Genomic DNA, 14,383 nt, shown 5'->3' with positions numbered 1-14,383 from the left:
AAAAAAAAAAAAAACCTTCTGTTGATTTGTCTGTTTCAGGGTCCTATGACATATTTTTGGGGTGAAAAAGGGGAAAGGAAGGGGGGGGGGGGGGCGTTTATTAAGACAAGACAAAACAGCCCTGTTCATCTTCAGTGGGATGACAGAGACAAACCATACTTGAAAAAGAAGCAATCAACAGGGAATCAGTCTCACTACAAGTATGATGAGATTTAGTGGCGTGGGGTTCTGGGTCTCAGCCAGCAGGGATCTCACTAAAGGATTTGGGGTTCATCTTCTCAAGACAAAGTACAATGACAAGTCAGGAAAAAAATTACCACTGACAGAAAAAAAGCAGTTGCCCAAATTCACGATCATTTGCTTAACTGCAGACTGAAAATCGGCACCGAATTCGGCTTTTTGGTCATAAGGAACCTTGTTTTTTCATGTAAGGCTCTTTTGCTAATGGAAATTTTTATTTTTTTCCTTTCATTCAAACAATGTGAAAAAAAAAAAAAAACATTTGCTTTAATTTCTGACACAAGGCTTTTAGTTTTCACTGAAGACAGCTGCTGTGTGAGCTTGAGCCAACCGTCTTGTCCTAGACTCACTGCTACTCAGCCAGATTGTCACATATATTTTTAGTTTATGATGATCTTCTAATACAATTCCAGCTTCCACACAGAGTCCTTCCAGCAGTCTAATGACCAGCCCAGGTTAATGAACTTCAGACCAACTAACTGGCCATTAATCTTCAAAAGTACCCTTTCTCTCTGTAACATATGCAATGTCAATCAGTGTCCTGCTCTCAAAAGAGCTGTGGTCACGCTGTTCCAAAATAATCAGACCCATGAACAGAAATAAAATACGAAACCTAAAAGCTAATCTAACTCCTCCTTTTTCCTCTGCTCAGAAAATAAGAGCTTTGTCGGGGGAGCAAAATTATTATTTCCTTTAGTTCTTCGATATTTCTGCTAAGCACCAACATGTTCTAAAACTTCCTCATCATAGTCAGACACAAAATAAATGAGGAAAATGAACTTGAAAAACAACAGCAACAACAACAACAAAAAAACACTGAGGCCAAAGCTGCTTTCCCACCTTGCCTTCAGTTAGGAAATACCTGCACTGTGTTAATTATCACCTGTGAGACCGGCTGAGGGAGGAGGCTATGTACACATCCCGCCGGGAACAGGGTATTTCCACTAGAAGAAAGAAGCTATTATTTGCCCCACGCGGAGGTGGGAGGCGCCTGGTTGAAGAGGGGACAAGGTGCCTGGCTCCATCCTGCCTAGACCTCCCTGTGGGGCCTGTAAATTCACAGTGAGCGTGGGTAAAAACTGCCAAAAGACAAAACGTGGATCCGCCGGTGTCCTGCCATCTTGCCAGAGAGAAGCAGCTGGATGTAACTGGCACATGTGTGATGTCACATCCCCGAAATGAGGTGTCACCTCCCTGCAATTGGTCAGATTTAGTGGAGTCTATAAAACAGATCACTGTGAAGCTACTGTCTGAAAGAGGAAAACCTGGAGCCAATTTACTAAACATAATTTATTCCAGGCCCTTTGTTGCAATAAACAGAGCTCTTCAGGCTTCTCAAATACACAGCCAGTAGGGAGCTCTGTGCTTATGGGAGTTTTTTTTCAGATTGTTCAGCTAAACCCCATCTGAATGCAAAATCTCGCATTCACAAGTACTGAGTAGGTGTCCGACTTCCCTTGGCGTCATGAAGTCCAGAACTGAAAGGACTGTGACCCATCCACAAACACACACTTTTTAAACAGTAGCTCATGTAACTCAGCTGAATTCCATAACAAAAACCTCTTCTGAATTGGAGGATAATTTAAAACCTGTCTCCAGTGCTAGTTTTCCACGGCCATTTTAAAATTCAGAATTTTGTACTCCGATGAAGAGGATGATGAAAACAGCCTGCAGCAAATACAGGCAAAAGTGATTAACCAGATTGTGATCTAAATCTAATAGCAATGTTATAAATTGCAAGTAACCACTGAAAATCTTTTAGTTGGCTCATGTTATTTTAAAAAGGCAAGAATAGAATAGAAAAATATCTAATAATCACTGTGGATTTATAAGTAGATTCAGTAAGTCACCAAGGTCATCTAATCTCAATATGTAAACTATTATCTTTGATACCCAAGGTTTTCTTTCTTTTCCTCTGTCACTAACTGGGATTTGGGGATTTTATTTTGTTTCTACATGGAGTAAGAAGAGAATAAAAGATGTCCCTTGTGATGATATCTGCATCAACCACATAGCATGAGTGTACTACTAGATGAACGTATTACTTATTAGCAAAAATAATTAATAATAAATTTTTTTTAACTTAAAAAAGAAACTAAATTCCCACCCACAATTCAAATGTATTGAAAGATATATTATCTGTTTAGTTACATCAAACAGAAGCTTTATATATATGCATACACATTTAAAGCACATTATTTTAACCACAAATGCATGCATATTCTTCCAATGCATTTTCTTGTAGACATCTCACTTATCACATATGTTTTCAGGAATAATATTACTGTGTATTTCAATACTATACTATAATCATGGGTTGGATATTGAGCATTCTGTGTCAATAGGACGGAAAACTGTAAACACACAAGTCATAAAATAATTCATAAAATAAAATGGACTAAAGGTAAAATTGCATCTCCAGACTTACTTAAAATCTTTAATTTGCTTTTTAAGTAACAAAGATGACATTGATCCAGAGCACAATGTAGCTATGCTCTTGTAGCTCTTAGATAGACTGTCTGTTGATATATTATTTGGCAGAGGATGCTTTTCTCTTCATTGTGAAATCTCAGCTTAAAGCTAACTCCATCCAAGAACTGGTAAACAGTATTATTCATCACTATTCTCCCATTTATTAAGTAGTTTTTGTGCTGTTTATAGTGCAACAAATGTTCTCTTCCAAGATTGAGAAAAATAATTCTTTTTACAGAAAAAAAAAAAGAGAGAGAGACAGAGAAAGATCAATATCACATCACTTCCTGACACTACAGCCTACAGTGAGTGACTAATTTCTTTTTTTTTTTTTATTTTTTACATCATTGTTTTAGGTATATCTGGTTTAGATAAGGTTTTGTCATAAAATAGACCTTGCTATTGTTATACACCCAGATGAATAGTAACAATTCATATGATACATAACCCAGCTTATAAGGAGTTTTACAAAGCTTTACAGGCTTTATCTTTACTGAGCTCCTCACATGATTTATACCCTATCCATTCAACACCAGTAATTCAGAAAGCAAGAAAATCTGCTGTTCTCATTCCCACATGACAACAGCCAAGTAGAGGTAAATAAAATTAAGGGACTGAGAAACGAGGAGGATGCAACTGAGGAAGCAAGAAGTCAAAATTATTTTCATTGCAGAGAATCATTTGATAATAAATATAGCTCTCCAATGGGTGTAAATATGCATGAGGCTTACACTGGATTTTTAGGTCATTAAGACAAAGGTAAAGTGAAGCTAGAGCAAAAATGGAGACTAAGAAACTGAAATGTAAGAGAAGAAGATTGAAGATAATTTTTTTTTTTCTTTTTATGGCTTTCTTCATTTTTCTGAATACAGAGTTAAATTAAGCTAGTCTGCTGATGGAAGCATTTATAAAAGGCATGTAGTCTGCTAGGAGATAAAAACTCTTAAGAATGGGTAACCTTTATAGAGTGGTTTGTGTCACATTGCTATGAAGAGTTCATCTGACCATGAACTTTACTATAGTGCACTTAAAACTGTATGTATAGGAAATGAGCACTTTATCCTCAGAAGATACTGGGATATTTTTCAGGTCAGTGTCAGAGGGGTCAGGATTACACCCAAAGATTTCACGTAGACACAGAAGTAATCCTTTCAGAATGTGATTGATAGATAACCATGTACACAAATGTGTTAAATATTACTAAAAACAGTGATTCTGAGAAGTTTTATCTGTGGCACTATGTATTCTGGATGTGTAATGCATAAATCCAAGACTGATGATAAAACAAATGTTATTCTTGAACACTAATTCTTTGTATATTGTCTCAATTAAAAAAAAAAAAAAAACACAGACCTGGAGTTTTACATTCTATTCTGTTGTCTATTGTCCAAGAAAGGGATGGGATGCAAAGCAACTTATGATCTGATAATGATATTGCAATGAGGAGATAGGAAGATTAGAATAGTGTCCAGTCACATGCACAAATGACACCTTCCACACATAAATCCCTACATGCCATTCACTCTAATGTTAGATGCATATGCATCTCAGATTTCTTTTTTGTTTGTTTGTTTTGTTTTGTTTTGTTTTTTTTTTTTTTCTTTTGGGTGGAAGGAACCGTGACTTCAGATACTATGTCTGTAGTAACAGCTTCCCATAAGCTCTTTTTAAGAACCATATGAGAACACCCTACACACCTGCTAATTAAAATATATATATATGAAGAAAACCAAGAAGAAGAAGAAGAAAAAAAAAAAAAGCCAAAGAAAAAAAGCAATGTATGGTACGATTTAGCAACACACATAAGAATCAAAAGGAACATTAAGCCAAACCTCAGCATTACAATATTTTAGGTACAGCATGCCTTCCCAGCAGACCAAAAAAGCCTCTCAAACTATGAAAAGCGATTCTGTGTTGGGTTTTGTAACTCGGGAATCCAAGAAAAGGAAAAGGCAGTAGGATGAAAATTCCTCGAGACATTTAACGAAAAGGTAGACTAGATGAAAGCCACATCCTGCCGAGTACCGTGATGTTTGAAGTTTTCTGACGAGAGCCAGAGAATTTTCCTCTAAAACGTCTGTCACCACCTGGAGCACTTGGGGTGGCTCGTCTGAATAAAGTAGGCAGGGAAAAAAGGCATGCAGAAAACTCGGCCTGTGGAACAGCTTTGACCTGTTATTGAGAAAATACTTGAAAAGCCAGAAAAGTGTCACAGTGGCCATCAGAGAAAAGAAATGCTCACTTTGGAGAGACCTGCTTGAACATTTAAACACTTACAGATTGCACTGGTCCTGCTAAAACCTGAATTAACCCCAGGCAGCAATGTCACGCCAGCTAAACCACTGACCCTGCAACCACCATTATTTTGTTGGAAGAAATATACATCTACAAAAGCCAACTCAAAGGAAGGATTACAGTCTCTTTTTCACCTCCAGGAGTCCTTGCCAGTGTTTTGCTATGGAAAAACTGTTCTCTGTACCTCCTTGCATAGGAGACCTGCCAACATCTGCAGGAGTAGCACATGAGTCCTCCAGCATTGACAGTTCAATTACCAGAGGTCTGGACTTGCTGGTATTTCTGGGGTCACCAGTAACTAGGGGCAAAGGGGTATTTTACAGATTATTTACATGCATGGAGACTTGTCTTACCATTTATTTTGCATGTCTGTGACAGGAAGATAGTGAATTTCACACTGTTGAAATCTGTCATGAATCAAGTCCAGACTCTCTTCTAGTCACCATCCAAAAGCAAGGTACATAACTTTTCACACTCTGGAAGAGTATAGCCAGTGGGTTTTTACATGGATGTATCTACAGATGCAAAAATGTAGGGCTCATCTGTCCTTGATCCAAGCAATCCAGACCTAAGCCCTCTCCAGCTCATAAATAGCTTTACTAACTCCATACTATACAACAATATAAAAGTAATTCTGCCCACAGCCACCCAGCTTATCCATAGAATCATAATCCAACAGACCCTACTAAAACCAACCAAACAAAAACAAGCAAAAAAGTTGGCAGAAAGGGAAGAATAAATACTTACATTTACAAATATAATTATAATGTTTATTTCATGTCACAGCAAATACTGTGCTAAAATTGTAGCTAGATTTGTCTGATATAAGCAGAAATTTATTGCCAGCTAGTTTATTTTTCTTGGAATTTTTCTTATATGCTTGTAGGTACTCACAGACATCCCAGCTGTATCTAAAAGCTGCCTATAGGACTCTTAAAGAAAACTAGAATGATGCAAATATTAAGGATAGGCCTCTTTGTATTACAGTTGGCCTCAACACAACCATTTTCAGAATTATTTTTACTGTACTATTTCTGATAGGATGTCTCATTACCTACCAGTATTATTAGTTCATTGTCAGCTGTCTAATGTGATAGTTTTTAAAAAGAATTCAGGCTATTACAGTTTATTGATGGTTAAAAAAATGTTCATTTCATGTGACAGCTGGCCTTTGATCAAATATGTTTGCTGTATATCCAACGGCATATTTTCATATAATTCCTTTCATCAATGTATGGCCTCATTATTAGATGCACTGTCAGTGAACTCTGTGCAGCATAGATTGCAAGGCGTTAATATATAAACTGCAGTAGAGGAAGAGATGTGCCGGAAGGATTTTAATTTACATTTCCAACAGATTTTGATTTAATAATTCATGATCATACACTTGAACTCTTTTGGATGAATATTTTTTTTACTGGTTGTCCAACTAATTTTGTGTCAACTCTTTGTACAGCCAATGTGTAAAATGATATTCAACTCAATGTGTACATTGCAGTGCACTGATCTGTGTTTTTTCATTAGCCTAGTTATTTTATTGTTAGGCTGAATGTATTTGCTTTCTTGTTTCTTGTTTTGTTTTTGTTTTGTTTTGTGGTTTTTTTTTCTGTTGTTGTTGTTTTTAGATTTCATTTTTTATTTCGTTTACATTTGTAGACTAAGTGATAGAGAGGTAGCAGAACCACTATAACACATCCTATTTGTAAGCTTACACAATTCATTTTGTCCTAACTTAATGTGGATCTATTTCTCTTGATAAGTTTCCCCTGAGTACTGATCACTACAGCACCTGAGCAGTTTAAAAGCTTTAATGCTTCTATTCTCTATCCACTATCCTCACCATTATGAGGCAATTGATTTTTTTTTTAAATGTTGCCATAGGAGATGACATCACTTGCATAAGGTCACAGCAGCAGTTAGGACCAGCACCCACATCCCCTCGACATCCAGGCAGTGCCTTAGTCACCCGGCCACCCTTCTCACCAGGGACTGCATACTGCTGGCTGTGATTCCTGTGGTAAGATCAATGACTCACATACCACTTCTTCCAGTGTTATACTCTTGATTTCAGCCCTTGTGCAAACTGCAGAAAATTACAAGCAATCACAGTTTCATTTTCCATAAACAAGAATTTCACAGAGCTGTGTAAGGCCTAACACACACCCTGTGTGAGTTCAGACGTCAGGTTATCAAAGCCTATGTTCACTGCTAACCAACTTGACCATTTTCAAGGGTTAGAACATGCTGCTACCAGACCCTGAGAGAACTTTCTGCTTGATTTTTGCAATAGAAATCAATTTATATTTGGTGCAAGAGAGTCATTCTGGAGGTCTATTTTTAAGCTGCTTTGTGAAGGGTGCTAGCACAACAGTTCCTGGAATCTGAAACAGCCATACTGAAAAAGAAAACAAGAATTCAGGCATCACCACCTCCATTCAACACAGAACTATTTCCACTTTGGTTTCAAACCACAATAACTTTCCTTTGTCTCGTGAGGACAAAGTGAGGACACAAACTGCACATATGAATCAATACTTAACTGAAAAATAGCAACGCTTTTTAGACAGTTAATTAGTTGGTTACTAAGGAAGTGCCATAACCAGTATATTATTAAGAAAAGAGGTAGAGAGTAAAATGTCACCTCTAGTTTCTTTGTCCTCTAAGAGGACCAGGCAGACTTGATCTTGAGGGATTTCTAAAGTTTCATTCCCTATGAGGGTGGTCAACACCAGAACAGGAGCCCAGAGTTCTGGGTTCTCCGTCCATGCAGACATTTGAATCTGGACTGGACATAGCTCTGAGCAACCTGATCCAAAGCTGAAGTTCTCTTTTCTTTGAACTGCAGATGGGACCATATGACCTCCTGATGTCTATTCCTACCTACATTTTTCTACTAGTTCTTTTAACAGGTAGTGGACAGAGTAATAACTGAACCAGATCATACACTGAACATCTTCAGCAGCATCCAACAATATTGTACTCCTCAACTTAAGGCTCTGACAGCCATCAAATGGTTGTTCCTGTTCCACAGTGATCATTCTCATCTTATCAAGGACTCCTGTGATGAGGTCAGCACTTATCTGATCTGCTCACAGATCAATCCGTTTTACTACTGAAATATGACTGAATTCAGAAATTCTTTCCTTCTGTGAAACTGTCTGAAAGCAGCAATCATTCAAGAGCTGATTCACAGGCAGATCACAAATCCCTGTATCAAGAACAGCAACGCCCATAAGATGCATTAAGTACACACAAAATGGGTATAGAAACCACATTAGCTATACAACTTAATCCAATATATCAAGAACGCCAGATATTGTTCACACAAACAGCCCTGGCTTGCCCATCCCATGAGAACTTAGCACCAGAATCAAGTCTTAAAATATTGACTCTGTATTTGAGATAATGCTTTTGTCTGCACTGAACAGATAAGAAGGGGATTTCTTCCAGGGTTCCCCCTTTGGAGCTAGAAGAGGAAGCTGAGTGACAAATACCTCTGGATGGACTGGTGACACTCAAACAAAACCAACAAGCATTGCTCACCCAGAAGAGAAAATCCCAGCTGTGTATTCCAGCCTGACACCCCCTTTTTTTTGGTCCAAATTAGAAACTCCTTTCTGCCAGTCTATTATATGCCAGACAGATCAAGAAATGGAGGCCACCGTCCTTACTACACTAAATGCTTCTTAAGGGTGTGGGAAGAAAAATGACTAAAAAGGATTTGGCCTCCATGCCAGCTTTAGCTAGAAAAGGGATGTGGTGGAGAAGAATAAGCTTCTTCTAAAATATGTTTCCATAATCACAATTGAGCAGGTGTCAAACATCCACCACAGGTGCTTGTTCTATAGAGGATCCCATTCCTTGGTAAAACAGGCACTCCCCAAAGAAACCAGGGCTTGAAGACATCCAGGATTCTTAATGTCAAATGAGCCTGATGCAAGTTTATTAAATCCCTTGGGATCATGATGATTAACTATCTTCCTTAAGTTATTCCCCACTGGGCTTTAGTGCTTTTAAACCACTGACCCTTTGAATTAGAGGTAGACTTCTCTTTTCACAGCTGTGACTCAACACAGGGAGGAATTCAGAGGCATCTGAAAACAAAGACAGGCAGAATTTAAAACAAAATCCTTCAATGACAGATCTAGAGAGTGATCGCTGCAGCTGGAGTTACAAATATAACTACTAACTAAATGAACGAACATGCATTATACAAAAGCTGTATATGGACTGTCCGTATGAAGTGCAATTTCTTTGTAAAAAAAATCGGAAAACTAGAACCAGTAAGAATGAAGCATCATAATAACTGTATATTGAATATTTAAAAGGAAATTTGGTCCATGGGTCCTTCAGCAAATTAAACAGTAACTACCTATACAATAAGGAGAAAACTAATAACCTGTTAGACAAACTAATCCTTGATCTTTTTTTTATTTTTTTGGATCTGCACCACAAAACCGAAATCCCTGTGCCCAGAGACAAATAAAATAAATAAGATGTATTTTTTAAAATGTATATATGATACATCTCTCATTTTTAATTTAAATTATTCAATAAATAGCACGTACTTTATTGAGTCTTTGAAAAGGAAATGCATTATTATCATTCCAGTTTCATGGCTAGGAATGTATTCATTAGCCACCATAGGTGGACTTGAAGCTGGTTAAGATGTGGAATCAAATTATATTAATTAATAGTTATTCATGTTACTACCTTAAACATTATATGCTTTTTTCTACAGAGTTTAATAGGTTATCAGACATGACATGTCAGGTTTAATATAAACATAGGTTTATTTATAAGTGTAAAGATGAAGTTTACAAAATTCAGCAATTATCTTGAAGATGCTAAAGCATGGAACACAGTTACAGAGGAATACACCAATTGACCATCTTCACACAGCACTGCAAAAGCTAAACAATCAATGACTACTGGAAACTGTTTCGCTTGTCTGCCCAGCACGGGTATGTGACTTGCATTAAAGTCACAGGCAATAATGTACTTGCACTCAAACCCAGGACTGGCTGATGTCAAATGAAGTTCAACCATTCATATTAATAGGATCAGCATTTGTCTGAGGGAATGGAAGCCTCTTAGACCTTACGGTCATGAATTGACAAGCTATCGAACATTTCTTCTGTTGTGCTGACCGTCCTCCATCCTCAATGAGATCAGCTGTCTAGACCCTTAGCCCCACTGCAGCTGCTTTGTGCTCCTCCAGAGGCGTAGAAAGAGCTCATTGCTAATTCTTTCTGTGTAATATGCAATGCAGGGTGAGGTCTCACGACTCTCTTTCTAGGACACAGAGAATAGTCACATTTCTCCTGAGCCCAGAAAAATCGTAGCCTCATGCACGCAGACTTTGAGTTTTGTTTATCTGAAGATCTGTGACTGAGACATAGGGTGACTGGAGTGCTGTTACAAAACAAACAAATACTGAAAGTATCATCTTGAAACAACAAAGTCAACTTAAAATTTCTACCAAGAAAATTACTGCTAAACTACTATTGTCTTGCACCATTAATAAACCGGGTGGAGGCAAGATTTTTATTTATTTATTTATTTATTTTCAGATGGACTTCATGGAAAAATACCTTCTCATAGCACTTTTCTTGACAGTTTCCAGAGCATCTATAAGCTTGTCGGTCGTTCTCACTCTAGCAATCATCAAGCAGTAATTTCAGATGGCTGATACAAATGGCAGATATTGTCTGCCAAAACATTAACATACACAGAGAAAAACATTGCAGCAGATATTTTATTTCTTAACATTAAGTAGAGAAATTTTTGGAGTAAGGACAGTTATAATTTTTACCATCATCATTAACGCTCATCATAACAAGAACAACAATAACAACACCCACTACTCTAACATACTTTATACTTTTTTTTCTCAACAACAATTCTGCCAGAGGCAAATTTATACGATAAGAAAGTTGTCTGTTGGCAGTGACATTTAGAAGTTATAACCTAGGTTTGTCAGTCAGGACATGCAGAGTGAGTCAATTCAAAAAGCCCACTCATACCTTGGCATCTCTATTCATTTATAGGCACCTCAGCTACATTCTTGTTTTTCAGAAGTGCTTGTATAAACATTTAAAAAACACACAAAAAATAAAAAAGATAAGAATTCAGCATGCAAGGCCAATCTCAACAAAGGATGAGACCAAAGATGAAAACAAGATTAAAATAAATGCCTTATGTGCTTAATAAAAAATTTCAATATAATGAGTCACTGAATTGACTCATGAACTATGAGTTGACCATGTCCTTTTTAACTGTTCCACAAAACAATCTCCTTTCTGAAAAAGACTGACATTTTTTAGTAGATATAGTTACTACAGCTGATTGGGTTTTGTTGGTCAATAGCATATGCGTACTGTAATGTGAGTTATGGTACTGAAGTTTGGCTACAGGTTTAGAAAGCAGCACATAGAAGATTTGCAGCTAGATCAGAAAATTCCGTCTGTATGTATTTGGAAAGTTACCAGAAGAAATCACCAGGAAAACACTGCAAATCTCTTCCTTGCAGAAGTATAAGATGAAATGGAAAAGCTATAAAGGCAAGACTGCAAACATATACACTCAGTAATTGAAAAAGTAATCACATTTGAGCTTCTTTCAACATTAATGTTGCCTCTCAGTTTGCTTTCCTTAGCAATACGTAGCACTAAACACACTACTGATTTTCTACATTTAAACAATATTGGTTTTTTTCCACCTTCAACATTCATTTCCTACTTCAGAAAAACCATCTTAGACATCACCTTCTTACTTAAATGAGAATATAATCATGTTTGCAATGGCCAGGCAAAGATTCATCCAATCTAGTAGTCTGCTTTCAACAGTAAGCCTAAGGAAGAATAAGAATGGAGCATTCATACATATATGATGTTTCTCTACCTTTATCAATCCCCCCCCCCCTTTTTTTTTTTGTCTATTTTCAGATCAGGAGATCTCCTGAGCCTATTGTGGCTTCTCTATTTAACCCCTACTAGATACCACTTTCAAGTACTTAACAGAATCCTTTTGAGCCATTATAAAATTCTTACATCTACAACACAACCTGGCAAACAATTTTGCATGTCTACTACTCAATGTGTGTGGAGCCACCTCTAGTACCAACAACAACATGAAAACATATTATTTTCACCTTTCATAATACTAGCCAGAAAGTAGATCAATAAAATTATTATTATTATTATTAACAACAACAACAACAATATCAAAATATTTGGGACAATAAAAATGGGAAGATTCTGATTTAAAAGTCATGATCTTTCAGATATGTTGCCGTTAGAGGCATTATGCATTCTATACTTCATTATATAGTAGATGTATAGATTGTCTAGGAAATTAAAGAGAAAGTTGATCAACAAAAATTAACAAGGTGATAGTGGTGGTCAGCTCCAATGAGTGTTTGTTGCCAGATGAAAATACATTGCTACGGTCACTGCACAAATGAAGATGTAAGGGTTCACAACTGAATGTGTGCTTGGAATCCAGGACAAGGTTGTGCATTTGACTACAAAAGTTTTTGCCAAGCTTGGCAAATATATGGGTGGGGAAAATCACAGTGTTTCACGGTGGCTCAACACCAGTAGCAGAAAGGCTCCCATGCATTGCTCTTGGTGAACACCTTCAGGCAGTAGGATGGAAAAAGTGCCCCAGTACCCCCAGTACCCACCAGCTGAATAGCTCGGTCACCTCTCTCCCTGACAAGGCCCTCTATTTCTCTCATGTTGAGCAAAATTAAATTTTACTGTACTGATTTTTTTTCCCACATCCAGAAATTTTATTCTTATTATAAAGGAAATATAAGGGGTGACAGGTGTTGCTTTTGCACAAGTTGAGAATACACTTCTAAAATCTTCTGTTATCAAAATTAATATGATAAATATTTTTTAATGTATTTTAAGATTTATGCTATAAACAGAGTATATGGAAATACAATTAAGAATTCTATTAATCTTTATGTCTCAAAGTGTGAGTAATGTAGGAAACAGCAACATACAGATGAGAACATTAAAATTGTGAAGATTTATGTTTTCCATTGAAAAATCTGGTCTTACCCACTCTTGGTGCCAGAAAGGCAGACTGGATGAGATACTTGTTTACTCCAACCAGGACATTTCCTTGACTCTTGGACATTATTTTAAGATGTGATGACCATCTTACTCCCACTGGAGAATTATCACTATCATGAAGTCAGTAGGTCAAAACTTGAAATTTACAGCTCATGAAAGGAATTCCTCAGTTAAGTGTGTTATATTCTAGTGGACTTGTGGACAAATATAAACACTAAAGAACAATTGTACTTTATATACTTCATGCTTATATTTCATACATACACTGACATTAATTTAAGGGCCTGTCAGAATACAGCTTCACTAGTGATACCCTGCTTAGTGAATCATGAAGGGTAGTAAATATCCAAATGGGTTACATCTCATAGAAATACTACAATGAACCCTAAAGGAAAAAAAAAAATCCCTTCTTTTGACAAAAAAAAAAAAAAAAGAAAAAAAGAAAAGAGAAAAAAAAAAGATTTAAAACAATAACATAATAACATAAGCTGTAATTATATTAAAGAATGAAGTGATTTATCTTTACTTATTTAGAATTAAACATTTCTGTAGTTATTTTGATCATCTCTATAAAAACATCAAGTTTCAAGTAAGATGCTAACTGCAGAGGATAGTAATAATATGATGATATTTCTGTCATTGTCTAGTGGTTTTCAGAGATGTTTCAAAAAATGCACACATTCATAAGTTCTGTAACTTTTTCATCAAAAATTAATATTAAAACAGTGATGGAAAACATTACACTTTCTGAAAAAAAATCTCATTAAGTTTTAAAACAGAAATGTCATACCTCCTTTTTCAATTACAGCTACTTTTAAGATTTTCCAAAGGTACCTACAATTTGGCTTTGAACCTGCTATTGCAAAGTGCCAAAAATACCTAATTATAGCAAGGAAAATGTTGTGTGCACACACATGTATGTGTTTGTCTATAGTCTGCGTGAGCAATTGAAAAATATCCAAAATATACACTGAGCAAACCACATAATTAAAATTACTTTTATGCAGAGTGAATTTCTCTTTAAAGTAAAAAATAGTGGAAGGAGAGCAGAGACTTCTCAGTACTGCTGAGTACTGAGTGCATAATGCTTCATTTAATGAGTAATCTCTGGAGCACATGGATGTTTACCTCACTCTGGGCAAGCTAAATTGCATGGACAGACTATTACTTTATCCGATGTGCAATAACTTGTTAAGCAACTGTAATGAAACCACATTCTTCCACAAACTTATGCACTGCATGTCTATATTTTCTCCATGCCAGGATGACATTTTGACTCCCAAATATTA

The 14,383-nt window shown here is 36.5% G+C and overlaps 1 protein-coding gene across 3 annotated transcripts in view; it reads right to left on the bottom strand.

Moving 5' to 3' along the window:
- The window catches only part of SEMA3D (semaphorin 3D), a 142,918-nt gene that overhangs the window by 99,831 nt on the left and 28,704 nt on the right, over positions 1–14,383 (bottom strand). Inside the window, exon 2 of one of the 3 annotated variants that reach the window (XM_013180441.3) lies at positions 9,034–9,101. The exons of the other annotated variants lie outside the window; for them this stretch is intronic. The gene's annotated coding sequence lies outside the window, so the exon portion shown is untranslated. The remainder of the gene's footprint in view (positions 1–9,033; positions 9,102–14,383) is intronic. 3 annotated transcript variants of the gene reach the window in all.

This window comes from Anser cygnoides, chromosome 1, assembly GCF_040182565.1.
Source record: "Anser cygnoides isolate HZ-2024a breed goose chromosome 1, Taihu_goose_T2T_genome, whole genome shotgun sequence".
Taxonomy (NCBI): Eukaryota; Metazoa; Chordata; class Aves; order Anseriformes; family Anatidae; genus Anser; species Anser cygnoides.
Note: the sequence above shows the minus strand (reverse complement) of the source record. Positions and strands in the feature narration are given on the sequence as shown.